Raw genomic sequence first — 14,717 nt, 5'->3', positions numbered from 1 at the left:
CTGCTCACAGCCGTGTGAGGAGGATAATACGAGGAGGTGTCCATCCCCCAATCAGGAAGAGGGTCCTTGCCAGACACTGGATCTGCTGGCACCTTGATCTTGGACTTCCCAGCCTCCAGAACTGTGAGAAATCAATGCGTGTTGCATAAACCATCCAGCCTATGGTATTCTGTTATGACGGCCAGAATTGCTATAACAGACTAAGACAAGCCTGCTTGTGACTACAGAAAGTAAAAGAAAGAAAACCTCTAACTTAATAGGCATATTTAAAGCAATGCCTTAAAAACAACACAATAGGATACTTCAGAGAACTTGGTAAAATTATAGTAATGATCATTTAGACAAAAATGTCAACTATGACAACTGTTTGCGTGTCTTAACTATTTCATAAAAAACATTTTGAACTAGAATTAGTAAAGAAAAAAATGAAGGCAATTATATCAGAGACTATTCATTGGGAAAGGCAGGCAATAATGGAGAGACTTCCAAACAAAAGCACCTTATAAAGTAACTACCATTAAAACCTGATGGTGCCAGATTTAAAATAGAACAAATTTATCTAAGGAATGGAAGAGAGTTCAAATTAGCTTCACACCCATTTAAAATCCACTATTTGATAACTTATATGCACAGTACATCATGAGAAACGCTGGGCTGGAAGAAGCACAAGCTGGAATCAAGACTGCCGGGAGAAATATTAATAACCTCAGATATGAAGATGACACCACCCTTATGGCAGAAAGTGAAGAAGAACTAAAATGCCTCTTGATGAAAGTGAAAGAGGAGAGTGAAAAAGTTGGCTTAAAGCTCAACATTCAGAAAACGAAGATCATGGCATCTGGTCCCATCACTTCATGGGAAACAGATGGGGAAACAGTGGAAACAGTGTCAGACTTTATTTTGGGGGGCTCCAAAATCACTGCAGATGGTGATTGCAGCCATGAAATTATAAGATGCTTACTCCTTGGAAGGGAAGTTATGACCAACCTAGATAGCATATTAAAAAGCAGAGACATTACTTTGCCAACAAAGGTCCGTCTAGTCAAGGCTATGGTTTTTCCAGGGGTCATGTATGGATGTGAGAGTTGGACTGTGAAGAAAGCTGAGTGCTGAAGAATTGATGCTTTTGAACTGGGGTGTTGGAGAAGACTCTTGAGAGTCCCTTGGACTGCAAGGAGATCCAACCAGTCCATCCTAAAGGAGACCAGTCCTGGGTGTTCATTGAAAGGACTGATGCTGAAGCTGAAACTTCAATACTTTGGCCACCTCATGTGAAGAGCTGACTCATTGGAAAAGACCTTGATGCTGGGAGGGATTGGGGGCAGGAGGAGAAGGGGACAACAGAGGAGGAGCTGGCTGGATGGCATCACCAACTTGATGGGCATGAGTTTGAGTAAACTCCGGGAGTTGGTGATGGACAGGAAGGCCTGGCATGCTGCAATTCATGGGGTCGCAAAGAGTCGGACACGACTGAGCGACTGAACTGAACTGAACTGATTGAGAGGGAAAATATGGAAAGATACATAGTATTAAAACACACAGTAATACAAGTATTCTGAATGGAAAGAATTATTATTATTGGCTGTGCCACACTACTTATGGGATCTTAGTTCCTGGACCAGGTATTGAACACAGGCCTTCGGCAGTGAGAGTACAGGGTCCTAACCACTGGACCACCTGGGAATTCCCTCCTTTTTTAAGAATTATTTTTAAATTAAGTAATTAAAGTTTTCTTATTAAAACGACAACCAGATATCATTTCATACCCCCTCAAATATCTACAATGAAAGAGAAGATAATACAACTGTTAACGAGGATGTGGAGAAATAGGAACCCTTATATACGGCTGGTGGGAAGGCAAAATGGTGCAGCCACTTTGGAGGAGTTTGGCAGTTCTTTAAAACGTTAACCAGAGTTATAACTCAGCAATTTTCTACTCCTAGGTTTATACTCAAGAGAAATGAAATACATACACTTACACGAAAACACATACACAAATGTTTATCATCCCTCATAGCCAAAAAGTGAAAAAAATCAAAATTTCCATAACTCCACAAATGAGTAAGCAAAATATGGTATGTCACTACAACAGAATATTATTTAGCAATAGAAAGGAACAAAATAACATTGCGTTCAGTCGCTTCAGTCATGTCCGCTGTTTGCGACCCTATGGACTGCAGCCTGCCAGGTTCCTCAGTCCATGGGATTCTCCAGGCAAGAATACTGGAGTGGGCTGCCATGCCCTCCTCCAGGGGATCCTTCCGACCCAGGGATCAAACCCGCATCTCCTGCATGTCCTGCAGTGCAGACAAATTCTTTACCTCTGAGCCACTATTATGTACTACAGGATGGATGAACAGCTAAAACATGCTAAGCGGAAAAAGCTCCAAAGTATACTAGTAAGAGAATTCAACTTTTAAAAGCTATGGCATATGTCTGTTTTAAATGTGCTGTGTGAATCTGCATACAGAGAGACCAACTCTAGCGTTACACAAGAAAACTGGTGACAGGATTGTACCTGGGGAGTGGATGTGGGGGAAGCAGACAAAGCAGAGCCCTTTACACTGTACAGCTCACTCTCTGTATCTGTGGATCTGAATCCTCAGGTGTGGAACCCATAGATGAAGCGCTGACTGTACTGTGCCATCTTATATAAAGGACTAGAGCATCTGAGGATAGGGACACTGAGGGCCACCCATACTCTTTGGACCACTGTGTACATTAAAACTTTTCAACAGGTACAATTGTTTCAAAGTCATAGAATGTTCATATTAAAAACTAGGGTTCGATCCCTGGGTCAGGAAGATTCCCTAGAAAATGTGTTACATCTAAGAATCACCAATGCATTCCTGGGACATGGGGCTCAGAGAGAGGTAATGAAAAGCCAGCATCACACAGTAAGATTCCCAAGGGAATGCAGGCATGTGGGTTTGCGGTCCCACGCTCCTGCCACTCCAGTCCAGGTCCAGACAGCAAGAGGGAAAAAGGTAGGGGGCCTTGTCAGGGCACCAGTCTCACTGAGGGTTGGGCATAGGAGGCTTGACCAGAGGGGAGCGCCATCCTGGCTTCACTTTTAAGCGGCCAGCCCCTTCCGTCGCCCTCATCACTGTGCTCTTAGGGAATCTCTCTTGCTATCTGGGGCATGCCACGCTGTGGAAGGTTAGGAGAGCCAGTTCTTTCACCCAATCCTTTGCTCTTGTTGCTCCCTATGCCTGAAGACCGCCCCCCCCGCCCCCCAGTCCACACTCATGCACATGTGCACACACACCAACACGCACTCCTCTGGCCGGAGTCATCTCTAAAACTCAGCTCCGGTCTCATTTCTGTCTAAACCTCCTACAGTTTCCCGTCACCTGCAAGATGCAGTGTGGCACCATGTTAGTATGACTTCCACAAAGTAGGTCCACATCAGGTTCTCAAGAAAGGCTCAAAGGATGAGTGTAAACAAATGGTCCTTCACCATCTGGGCCCTGGCCAGTTTTAGACCTTCTCACACCATCCCCGCTGCCTGCCACGTGACCACGCTCCCGGCCCCACCCCGCCATCCTCTTTCACAACTCCCCACCTTGCACCCATGCCCTGCTCTGCCTCGAATGCCCTGCCCTTTCCCTTCCATCTTGCAAACTCCTCCTTCTTATGGACTCAGCTCCAATCAACTTCTGCTCCCTTCTCAGGGAAGTCCTGCCGGCTGCCTTCCCAGACTGAGTCACACCCCCACCACTGGGCTTCCCTCCTTAGCAGTTCTTCTTTCTCCCCCACAGCAGGGCTTGTCACTCTGCACGGTCATTTCCTCTTGGTCAGTCCTTCCTTCAGCAGCTGGCAACACCACCTGGTTCTGGACAAGAGCAAACGCCTTGGCAACAGGGCCCTGGATTCGACTCTCTACTTGGTACCGGCTGTGTGGCTTTGGTTTGGTTACCCCATGGCTGGGTACTTCAGTGTCCTCATCTATAAAAGGAGGATGCTCGAGGTCAGGCTGCTAAAAGCAGAACCCAAGACAGGGGTGTCTGTTGAAGTTATTTATTAAGGCTGAAAGGGAAGCCGGATGCAGCAAGGGAAGAAGTAGGCAAAGATGTGGTTTCAGGAGCGGTCTAGCTTCAGCCTGACCACAGGGAGCTCTGGGATGTGAGTGACAGGTCAACAGGCCTATCCTGCCAAGAGGCAAGGGGGCTGGGCTGCTGTTTCCCGCCCTGTCAACGGCCACATCCGCCAGACACTGGCTATGGGTCATGTCCAGGGAGTGGAGGAGGGGCATTCGGATCAGCCAAGGGCAATCCTTCAGGGCAGGGTGCAGTGTGAGCAGCCTACCCCCGTAATGGATGGGGAATGGGGTGGGGGACAGGCCCGTGAGAGGGTGTCCAGGATACTGGAGACCCGGACACCAGCAGGGTCAGCCTTGGGGGTAATAACAGTTACCTGGCAAGGGCATTGGGAGGTGAAGCAGGCAAAACCCCAGGCACACATCTGGCGCATTAGCCATTATTACCGGTGGTGTTGTTCCCTCTGCAGCCCCAGCCCAGCATGGGGTAGAAGGAAGAGACAGAGGGAGGGAGGAGAGGATATGGCTGGAGTCACAGACCTCTGGCTGCATCTTCCTTCTTCCTGCTTGGATTGAGAGGGAGGCCCCTCGAGGCTGGGGCTTGGCAGTCACAGGTGCTGCCCGCACCCCGAAACCTCACTGGTTGGGCTGTTTCCTCATCTCTACAAGGGGGGCATCACCGGCCGTCCCTGTTCCCGGGGCTGTCTGGGAGGGTCAAGCCGAGTACCAGGGCCCGTGGGTGGCTGGAAGCCCTGTCCTCCGGCTGGTTCTGGCAGACCTGGGGTTCTGCCCCGGCTCCGGGGCCCCGGTGGGAGGAAAGAGGACAGAAGAGAGTGACGGAGGTCAGACAGCGGGAAGAGAGGACCAGAAATAAGAAGGCTAGAACCCTAACCTCAAGATCAGGAAGGATGTGGTTGGTGGGGACCATAAGAAAAGCATGGCTCGGGCCATGACAGCCACTCAAGATATTTAGACCAAAACATCGAAAGGAGAGCAAGCCAAGTGCTGCTGAAGTTGGTTTCTCAGGACCGAGTGGACAGGTCAGGCCTGGGGACCCCGGGGTGGACTAGAGCCCACAGAGGCCTTCAAGCCCTCTCACACCAAGTCCTAAGGGCTGACGACAGAAAACTCAGGGCCTCTGCATCCCCCAAGGGTGGATGATCACAGTCCAAGGCTTTGGAGGACGCCTGAGCCCAGAAGCAAAGGCGAACCTAGCTGGAAGAATCCATGCCAGTTCCCACTCCCCCACTCCCCAGCCTTTTTTTCCCTTCGGCCATACTGCGGCTATATGGGATCTTAGTTCCCTGACCAGGGATCAAACCCCGTGCCCCTTGCAGTGGCAGTGTGGAGTCCTAACCACCAGGCGGCCAGGGATGTTCCCAGGCCCATTTTATAGTTGGGGAAACTGAAGTCCCAAGAGGGGAAGGCCTTACTGACACTCACAGCAAGTAAGAAGTGTAAGTGGGACCAGACTGAGCCATCAGGCATTTTCTAAGGGGGGCTAATGCAGCCCCACCCCAGGAATCATCCTCTTTTCATGGGTCCCCACGACGGGTACCTTCAGGGAGATGTGAGCAGCTATTCCTTCCCTCATCAATAAAAGCCGGCAGAGAGGGCAAGAGGGGTCCTTGACCTGGCACCTTTCCGTGGGGCGGGAGGCGGAGGGTGTGTGATGGGGATGATTTCTTTTGAAAACCATCATCTTTATCGTCCCTCACAATGACAGGGTCCTGCAGGACTTAATATGCACCCGTTCGTTTGGTCTACCAAAGCAGAAACTGAGCCTCAAGACTTCCCTAGTGGTCCAGTGGCCAAGACTCCCTGCTCCCAACAAGGTGGCCGGGGTTTGATACCTGGTCAGGGAACTGGATCCCTCATGCCACAACTAACAGCCCACATGCCGCAACAAAGATCAAAGGTCCCGAGTGCCGCAACTAAGACCTGACTCAGCCAAATTAACTAATTAATTAAAAAAAGAAAAAAAAAAACAAACAAACCAAGGCTCCCAGCAGTGAGGGACCCTCCCCACATCACCAGCTAGAAAGATACAGAGCTGGGAGTTGAGGAAGCATCTTCTTGTCTCAAAGTCTTTGAGGAGGGTGGCATGAGCCTGTACTCTGAGCCCTGGGCCTGGGTGGTCCGTTTTAAATCCAACAGGGCCTCTCTCTCCTTGTCACTGGAAACCAGGAATCTGGCTCCCAGCCCCCATCACTAGAACTGAAACCGCCTGCTTCATTCCGGCCAACTTCCTGCTCAGAGGGCTCAGACTCTCCACCAAAAGACCCCCTGGGGTTTCCGGGCGCACCCTTCTCTGAAATGTGGACAGCAGGTGGCTAGGGAGGGGCCTTGCCTTTCCCACTCAGCCACCAGAAGTGGCTGATGAGAAGGCTCCTGCCCAACAGGGTCCTGGGCCTCCGGAGGGCCAGTGGGTCCCAAACCTGCCTGCATGTTAGAGTCATCCGGGGTTTTAAAAATTCCAATGGGCCGCACCCCAGATGAAGCACAGTCTCCGAGGGTGGGACACAGGCACTTTTGGAAGCAGCCCAGCTGAGCTTGGGAACTACTCTTGTAGGCCAGGCTGCCACCCAGCACTCCACTCCGGGTGGGCAGAGTGACTTCGTGTTCTCTTGTACCCAGCACCTTGCTTCCCCAGCAGAGACAAGGCTTCTTGCCTTTAAAAGGCTGGGGATAGGAAGGCCACCAAGATGGCCGCATTTAGATGGGACCCTGAGGGTGTCTGCTGAAAAATGATGCTCCTCCTGCACTTCCATCTCTGGCCTGCTCCTTGGCATCTTGTGGCCCTGCCAACTCCTCCCACGTTCACACCAAACCGAAAATGAAGCTGAGGCCTGGAAATCCCCCTTTCGTCTCCAACCATGTGGTTGAAGAGGATCCCAGAGGAACCGTGTGCTGGTTTGGGAGTTCAGGGGGGCAAAGAAGGCTCAAGATGTAAAGGGGAGAAATTAGATCCTGAGGTTCAAATTCACAGCCTGGAGATTGCTCTGCCCACTTCCAAAGGCAAATTGGAGGTGACTTCTAAAACTTAAAGTGTGTCTACCCTTTGACTCTACAACAAAGCTGCCTGGCAGAAAGCCCAGGGAAAGCCACATAGCCTGGAATACGCAGAGCATACTGGATAAGGAAATCCTGCAGCCGTGTTTGACCAACTCATATCTCAATAAAGTTTGGTGTGACCACACCTCTGGGTTATGGGCGTGAAGATCACTGACATGGCTGGATCCTTATATGTATTAACTGAATAAACAAGACACATGAATAACGATATGCCTAATATGATACCATTTGTTTGAAGAATACATAGAAAACAAAGCACCAACACTGTATTTCTTCATCCAGGTCTATAATCCCATGTTTTTATAACTTAGAGGTTAAGAGCATGAATTTTGGAGCCAACTGTCTAGGTTGGAACTAAACATTTCACCATTTGCAGGCTGTGTGGCATCAGGCAAATTGTATAGCCTCTCTAGGCTTCAATGTTCTCATCTATAAAACAAGGATAGGACTTCCCTGGTGGTCCAGTAGTTAAAAATCTGGCAGCCAATGCAGGGATGCAGGTTCGGCCCCTGGTCTGGGAAGACTGCACATACCTCGGGGCAACTAAGCCCATGCACCACAACTATTGAACCCTTGAGCCCTAGAGCCCATGCTCTGCAACAAGAGAAGCCACTGCAATGAGACACCCTCGAACCACAATGAAGACTAGCCTCCACTCGCCACGACTAGAGAAAGCCTGTGCGTACAGCAACAAAGACCCAACACAGCCAAAAATAAATAAATAAAAATAAATAAACCAAGGATAACTTCAGTATCTACCTCACAGGGTTGTGAATGTGTCAATACATGTAAAGTGCTTAAAACAAGGCCTTGCAGTTAGTGAGCCCAATAGAAGTGTTCTGGGTTTTTTTTTAATTGTTGGTTTTGGGTTTTTTTTTTTTTTTTGGTTATGGCTTGTGGGATCTGCATTGAGAGTGCAGAGTCCTAACCACTGGACCTCCAGGGAATCACCTTGTTTGTTTGTTTTTTAATGCGAAGCCTTAGATAAAGTTCTGAAAGGCAACACACCAAACCGGTTATCTCAAACTAGGAGAGGACAAGCCCGGGACAGGAAGCAGTGAGTAATGGAGATGTATGCACATGACATGGTATTCAGCTGTTTGCAAAGTGAATTTAATCATGTATTACCTGTGTGGTTTAAGCTGAAAACATTTTTTTGAAAGTGAAAGAAGACAGAAGATCAGTGACCAGAAAGCTGGACTCTTTGAAGTCAGAAGAGGAATTCTACTTTCAGGATGGATCAACTGACCTACGTCCGCCCATGCCAACTGACAGCGCCCAGACTCACAAAACGTGGGCAGAAGAAAGGCTTGGGGAGAGGGCTGGAGGTCGGTGATTGGTTGGTTAGAGCCTCGGTTCTGAGCTTCACTGCCCCAAACTGACTTGCTGGATGATAACAGGCAAGTCCCTGCCCTCTCTGAGTCGTGACTCACTTGTACATCAAGCAGGGTTAATACCAGCCCGCCTTACAGGGACTGGAGGAACTGATAAGGGGTCAGGAGGCTTGGGTGCAAATCCTGATTTCAACATGTGCTGCACAACCCAGGGCAAGTTTCCTAACTCCTCTGTACCTCCAGTTCCTCATCTGCAAATGGGGGTGATGACTCTGCATCTACTTCACAGGGTCATTCTGAGGATGGAAGACCATAATGAAGGTTACAGCACAATGAGGGGGTCTGCCCATCTGCAGCGGATGCTAGTTGATGCTAATCTCGTATACCGGGTTCTTAGCACAGGTCCGGGCAACATGCTACAGTATTCCATTTGCACTTCCTCAGCAGGTTCTCAATCACCCTTTCAAGGCAGATGTTACCTTCATGTTACAGACTCTGGGAAGTCAAGAAGCAAAGAGTGGATTAAAAACTTCTCCTGAGGGACTTCCCTGGTGGTCCAATGGTTAGGACTCTGTGCTTCCAATGCAGGGGGCATGGGTTTGATCCCTGGTCAGGGAAATAAGATCCCACATGGCAAATGGCCAAAAAAAATTTTTTTTTAAAAGAAAAAAAGACATTAAAAGCTCTGCTGAGGACTTCGTTGGTGGTCCAGTGGTTAAGAATTCGGCTGCCAATGTAGGGGAAAAGGGTTTGATCCCTGATCTGGGAAGATCCCACATGCCACGCAGCAACTAAGCCCGTGAGCCCCAACTACTGAGCCTGTGCCTTAGAACCCACACTCTGCAGCAAGACAGAACACCAGAATGAGATGCCTGTGCACCACAACTAGAGAGTAGCCCCCGCTCGCTGCAACTAGAGAAAGCCCTCACATAGCAGCAAAGACCCAGCACGGCCAAAAATTTTAAAAAAGTGTTTTTTTTTTTAAACCCCTCCACTGAACTCAGAGGCACTTTCCTAACTGAAGCACCACACTGCTTTCAACCAATGACCTTCTTTCTGAACAAAATAATCATTTCCATAGCTCTTGATTATTTTTCTACCATAAAATAAAATCTGCACTCATTTGATTATTTTTCTGCTATAAAATATAATCTGCACTCACTTGAAAAGTTCTAAACCTTTCAGAAATATATCATGTGAATTTTCCCACAGTCTTAACTCTTTAGGGAGAGGAATACAAGTTTCAACACTTTTTTTTACCCATGTTGGAGAACATTTTTGCCTTATACGAGAATTAGAATATCATTTCCTTAAACTTTTTCTAGAAATCATTTCACTTTGAACTTGATTTTCTAGTATCATGGAAGGTAACCCCTCCAAAGAAACCCAAGGGAAATGAAACTAAAATGATGCCCACTGAAACGGTACTGAAACTGCCCCCCTGGGGCTCTGGGCTGAGACCTGGCCTCCAGTTGTTGAAAAGGTGGTCCTCAGTGTGAGAGGCATTACGGATATTAGCAGTCAACTGAGACTTTCTTCTTGAGGAATCAGGAGGGTCAGAGAGAAGTGAAAGAGTACAGCTGCTCTCACTTTATGATTCAACGAGTGCCTTGTCCACGCACCACCTAACATCATCGGGCTGACTCTGCTGTGTAAGTCTGAGGCAAAGCTTGACTTCTCCACTTCAAGAAGAGAATTCTATGGCTGCAAAATGCACAGGACACCTTCAAGAACGTAAGGAAAAGACTATCGTGAGACACGCAAAACAGCAAGCTGTTTCTCTCTTCAAACAAGATGCTGTGACAAGACCTGAATGCCTCAGAGTACAAGTTCCCCAGGATTTGAGTCTTCCCTCCATTTGGCATGAAGAGCAGAAGTAATCTCTTAGGCACGGTGTTAATGGGGGTTTGGGTTTTGCTGATGGTACGGGCTCCATGCCTCTCCTCAGAAGATGGATGTTGGGGGAATCAAGCAGTTTTATAGCTGCCTGCAGCCTCTGTATCCACACAGTCTTCTAGGAAAGAAATTTAGCAACATGGTCTCAAACTTTTAAAATAATGGTTCATTCAGGGACACAGAGATCAGACTGTTGGTTGCCAAAGGGGAGGGGGCTGGAGGAGGGATAGAGTGGGAGGTTGGGGTTAGCAGATGTAAGCTTTTATGTGTAGAATGGATAAACAACAAGATCCTACTGTATAGCACAAAGAACTATATTCAGTATCCTATGATAAACCATAACAGAAAAGAATATTAAAAAAAAAAGAATGCATATAAAAAACAATGGTTCAAGAGAGGATTTGGGGAAGATGGCAGAGTAGGAAGCATTAGGATTCTGTCTCCTCATTTAGACAAAAATTGTGTGAGCAGAATCTGGTATAACTGTTTTGGAACTCTGGAGTCTGTTGAAAGCTTACAACTGCAAGTCTGGACTCTTAAATTTTGGTTAATTTTGGTCAATTTCAGCTCTTAACACAGTAATAGGTACCTATCCCTTACCCCTCAGACTCGTGGCAGTCAGCTGTGCTCCTGCTCCTGGAACAACTTGCACACAGCTTGCAGGAGCTAGGGTGGGTAAAGAGGACCCTGTCCTCCAGATATTGGAGACTTGGGCCATAACTGTTGATTGCTGCTTCTGATCTCAGAGGCGCAGACAGAAACGGCAGCCATGGTTGATACACCCCACTCCCTCCATGTTGCAAGCCTCTTCTCAGCTGAACTGACCTTCAGGAGATTTAAAGGTGGCTCAGTGGTAAAGAATCTGCCCGCAAGTCGGGAGACCTAGGTTTGATCCCTGGGTTGGGAAGATCCCATGGAGAAGGGAATGGCAACCCGCTCCAGTATTGCCTGGAAAATTCCATGGAGAGAGGAGCCTGGAGGGCTACAGTCCATGGGGTCATAAAGAGCTGGACACGACTGTGCAACTTTCAGTTAATGCCTTTGTTTCTTCCTTCAATTCTGCTTTTCCCCTTTTGGGGGCCAGACATTAAAGACCAGGACATTCAGAAACAACCACACATATGGGGAAAATTATAAAGTGACTGCACATGCCTAAGAAAAGGTTCAGAAAAGACATAAGAAGACATTGTTTACATCTCAGGTTGACCCTAGGCACAGAAACAGTTTACAACAATACAAAAACAAACAAATAAACAAACAAACCAATAACCAAAACCAGCAACCCTGGAGAGGGGTAGAATCTGATTCCCAGATTTTACACATTATTAGATTCAAATGTCCAGTGTTCAACAAGAACAACAGCAAAAACAAAATCACAAAGCATACAAAGGAAACAATGGCCCACTGAAAGGAAAAAAAATATTCAATAGACTCCGTCTCTGAAAAAAATTAAGGACAGATATATTAGACAAATACTTTAAAACAACTGCCTTAAAGAGTCCCAAAGAGCTAAGAAAGTAAAAAAAAAGTTGTGTGAACAAAATGTAAATATCAATAAAGAGACAGAAAACCTAAAAAGAAACCAAGAAGAGATTCTGGAGCTGAAAAAAATGTAATATTGAAAATGAAAAATTCAGAGAGGGATTCAAAGGCAGATTTGAGCAGGCAGAAGAAAGAATCAGGGAACTTCAAGATAGAAGAAAGGAAATTATCAAGGCTGAGAAACAGAAAAAGGCTGAAGAAAGGGAACAGAGTTTAAGGGATGTGTGAGACGTGATTAAGTGGACCACCACATGTACTGTGGGAGCCCCAGAAGAAGGAAGAGAAAGGGACAGGGAGAAAAACTGAAGAAATAATGGCTGAAAAGTTCTCAAATTTGATGGAAGAGTTGAATATAAACATTCAAAAACCTCAATGAATTTCAAGTGAAATTAACTCAGAGACCCACATCAAAACACATTATAAGCAGACTTTCAAAAACAAAAGAGAGGGGCTTCCTTGGTTGCCCTTGTGGTAAAGAATCTGCCTGCCAATGCAGAAGACACAGATTCAATCCCTGATCTGGGGAGATACCACATGCTGCAGAGCAACTAAGCCTGGCACCACAACTACTGAGCCTGTGCGTCAGAGCCCGGAAACTGCAAGACTGATCTTGCGTGCCACAACTGCTGAAGCCCTGAAGACCATGCTCTACAAGAGAAGTCAATGAAATAAGGCCACACAGCGCAGCTAGAGAGTAGCCTCCACTCTCCACAACTAGAGAAAAGCTCATGCACCAACAAAGACTCAGCACATCCAAAAGTAAATAAAATTATTAAAAAAAAAAAAACCAAAATCTCAAAGGTAAAGTTCAAGTCTTGAAAGCAGCAAGAGAGAAGTGAATCATCACATACACAGGCTCCTCAATATGATTATCTGCAAATTTCTCCTCAGAAACCTGAGGACAGTAGGCCCATACATTCAAAGTGATAAAAGGAAAGCTGTCAACCAAAAATCCTATATCTGGCAAAACTGTCCTTCAAAAGTAAGGGGGAAATCAAGACATTTCCAGATAAACAAAAGCTGAGGGAGTTCATGGTGTGCCCAGCAAGAAATGCTCAAGGTACTCTTCAGAGTGAAATGAAAAGACACTAGATAGTAGCTTGAAGCCATATGAAAAATAAAGATATCAATAAAGGTAAGTATACGGACAATCATAAAAGCTAGTATTATTGCAGCAATAGTTTGTACTTTTTGTTTTCTACAGGATTTATGTATACATGTAAAGAAAAACAATTATTAGTGTAAAAGCTAGTATTACTGTAATTGGTTTTTAATTCCAAATCTTGTTTTCCACAAACACTAGGAGACTAATGCATTTTTTTTTTTTTCAAGACCTCCAAAAATTATGCAGACCCTTTCTACAATTCTCCTCCGAGCCTAACTACCCGAGTCCTAAGTATGAAACAAAGGACTCGGGTGTGCGCACGGGGGAGCATGACCCTAACTCTTGACTAATGCATTTTTAAAATTACTATTTTATATTTGAGGCATATAAAGTATAAAGATGTAATTTTGTGACACCAACAACAGAAAACAGGGGGAATGGAGCTGTAAAATAGCAAAGTTTTTGTATATTACTGAAGTGAAGTCACTATACTCAAATTAGAATGTTATATTTGGATGTTAAATGTAATCCTCATGTTAACCACAAGGAAACTAGCTATAGAATATACTCAAAAGAAAATTAAGAAAGAATTTAAACATTTCACTACAAAAAGTTAACTAAACACAAAAGACACCTTTTTATGACAAAAATACTCAACAGACAAGGAATAGAAGGAAACTACCTCCACATAATAAAAGTTACACATGAAAAACACATAGCAAACATCATACTCAATGGTGAAAGACTGAAAACTCTTCCTCTAAGATCAGGAGCAAAGTAAGGATGCTTGCTTTCATCACTTCTTTACAACACGGAACTAGCAGTTCTAGCCAGGTGAATTAGGCAAGAAAAAGAAATAAAAGGCATCCAAATTGGAAAGGAAGAAGTTAAATTATCTGTTTGCCGATGACAGGATCTTATATGTAGAAAACCCTAAAGATTCCACAAAAAAACTTGTTAGAACTAATAAATGAATTCAGCAAGGCAACAAGATACAAAGTCAACACAAACAGATCAGTTGTTTCTAAATATGGATGATGAGTAATCTGAAAAGGAAATTACCAAAACAATTCCATTTACAATGGCATCAAAAATAAATAAAACATTGGGTTGGCCAAAAAGCTTGTTCAGGTTTTTCCATAATAACTTACAGGAAAATCTGAATGAACTTTTTGGCCAACCCAATACTCAGAAGTTAACTTAACCAAGGAGGTGAAAGATTTGTACAATGTAACTACAAAATATTGCTGAAAAAAGATCGATGACGACACCCTCTCATGCATTCCTTGGAAAATCTGAACAAAATGAGTGAGAACTCACTACCGTCTCCTCATCGAAACTGAGGTCCAGCACGTTGAAAAAAAAAAAAAGAAAAAAAAATATTGCTGAAAAAATAAGACATTAAATAAGACATAAAGAAATGGAAACACATCTCATGTTCATGGATTGGAAATCTTACAATTGTTAAAATGTCAAAATTCCCCAAAGTGATCTACAGATTCAATGCAATCTCTATCAAAATTCCAATGACCTCTTTTTTGTAAAGATTAAAAGAAAAAAACCCATCCTAAAATTCATACGCAATCTCAAAGGACCCCAAATAGTCAAAACAATCCTGAAAAAAAGAACAAAATTGGAGGAATCGTATTTTCTGATTTCAAAACTTGCTACAGTTATGAAAACAGTGTGGTATTGGCATAAAGGCAGACATACAGACCAATGGAAT

General features: G+C 45.3%; 1 protein-coding gene and 1 non-coding gene across 6 annotated transcripts in view; one reads left to right on the top strand and one right to left on the bottom strand.

Moving 5' to 3' along the window:
• Positions 1–14,717, bottom strand: part of NLRC5 (NLR family CARD domain containing 5) — an 86,144-nt gene that overhangs the window by 61,089 nt on the left and 10,338 nt on the right. The gene's annotated exons all lie outside the window — the stretch shown is intronic.
• Positions 14,247–14,339, top strand: LOC122692950. Its single transcript, XR_006340761.1, has one exon. It is a non-coding gene; the product is annotated as a small nucleolar RNA SNORD116 (small nucleolar RNA).

This window comes from Cervus elaphus, chromosome 4, assembly GCF_910594005.1.
Source record: "Cervus elaphus chromosome 4, mCerEla1.1, whole genome shotgun sequence".
Classification (NCBI taxonomy): Eukaryota; Metazoa; Chordata; class Mammalia; order Artiodactyla; family Cervidae; genus Cervus; species Cervus elaphus.
The sequence above is the reverse complement of the archived record's forward strand: the minus strand, read 5'-3'. Positions and strand labels throughout refer to the sequence as shown.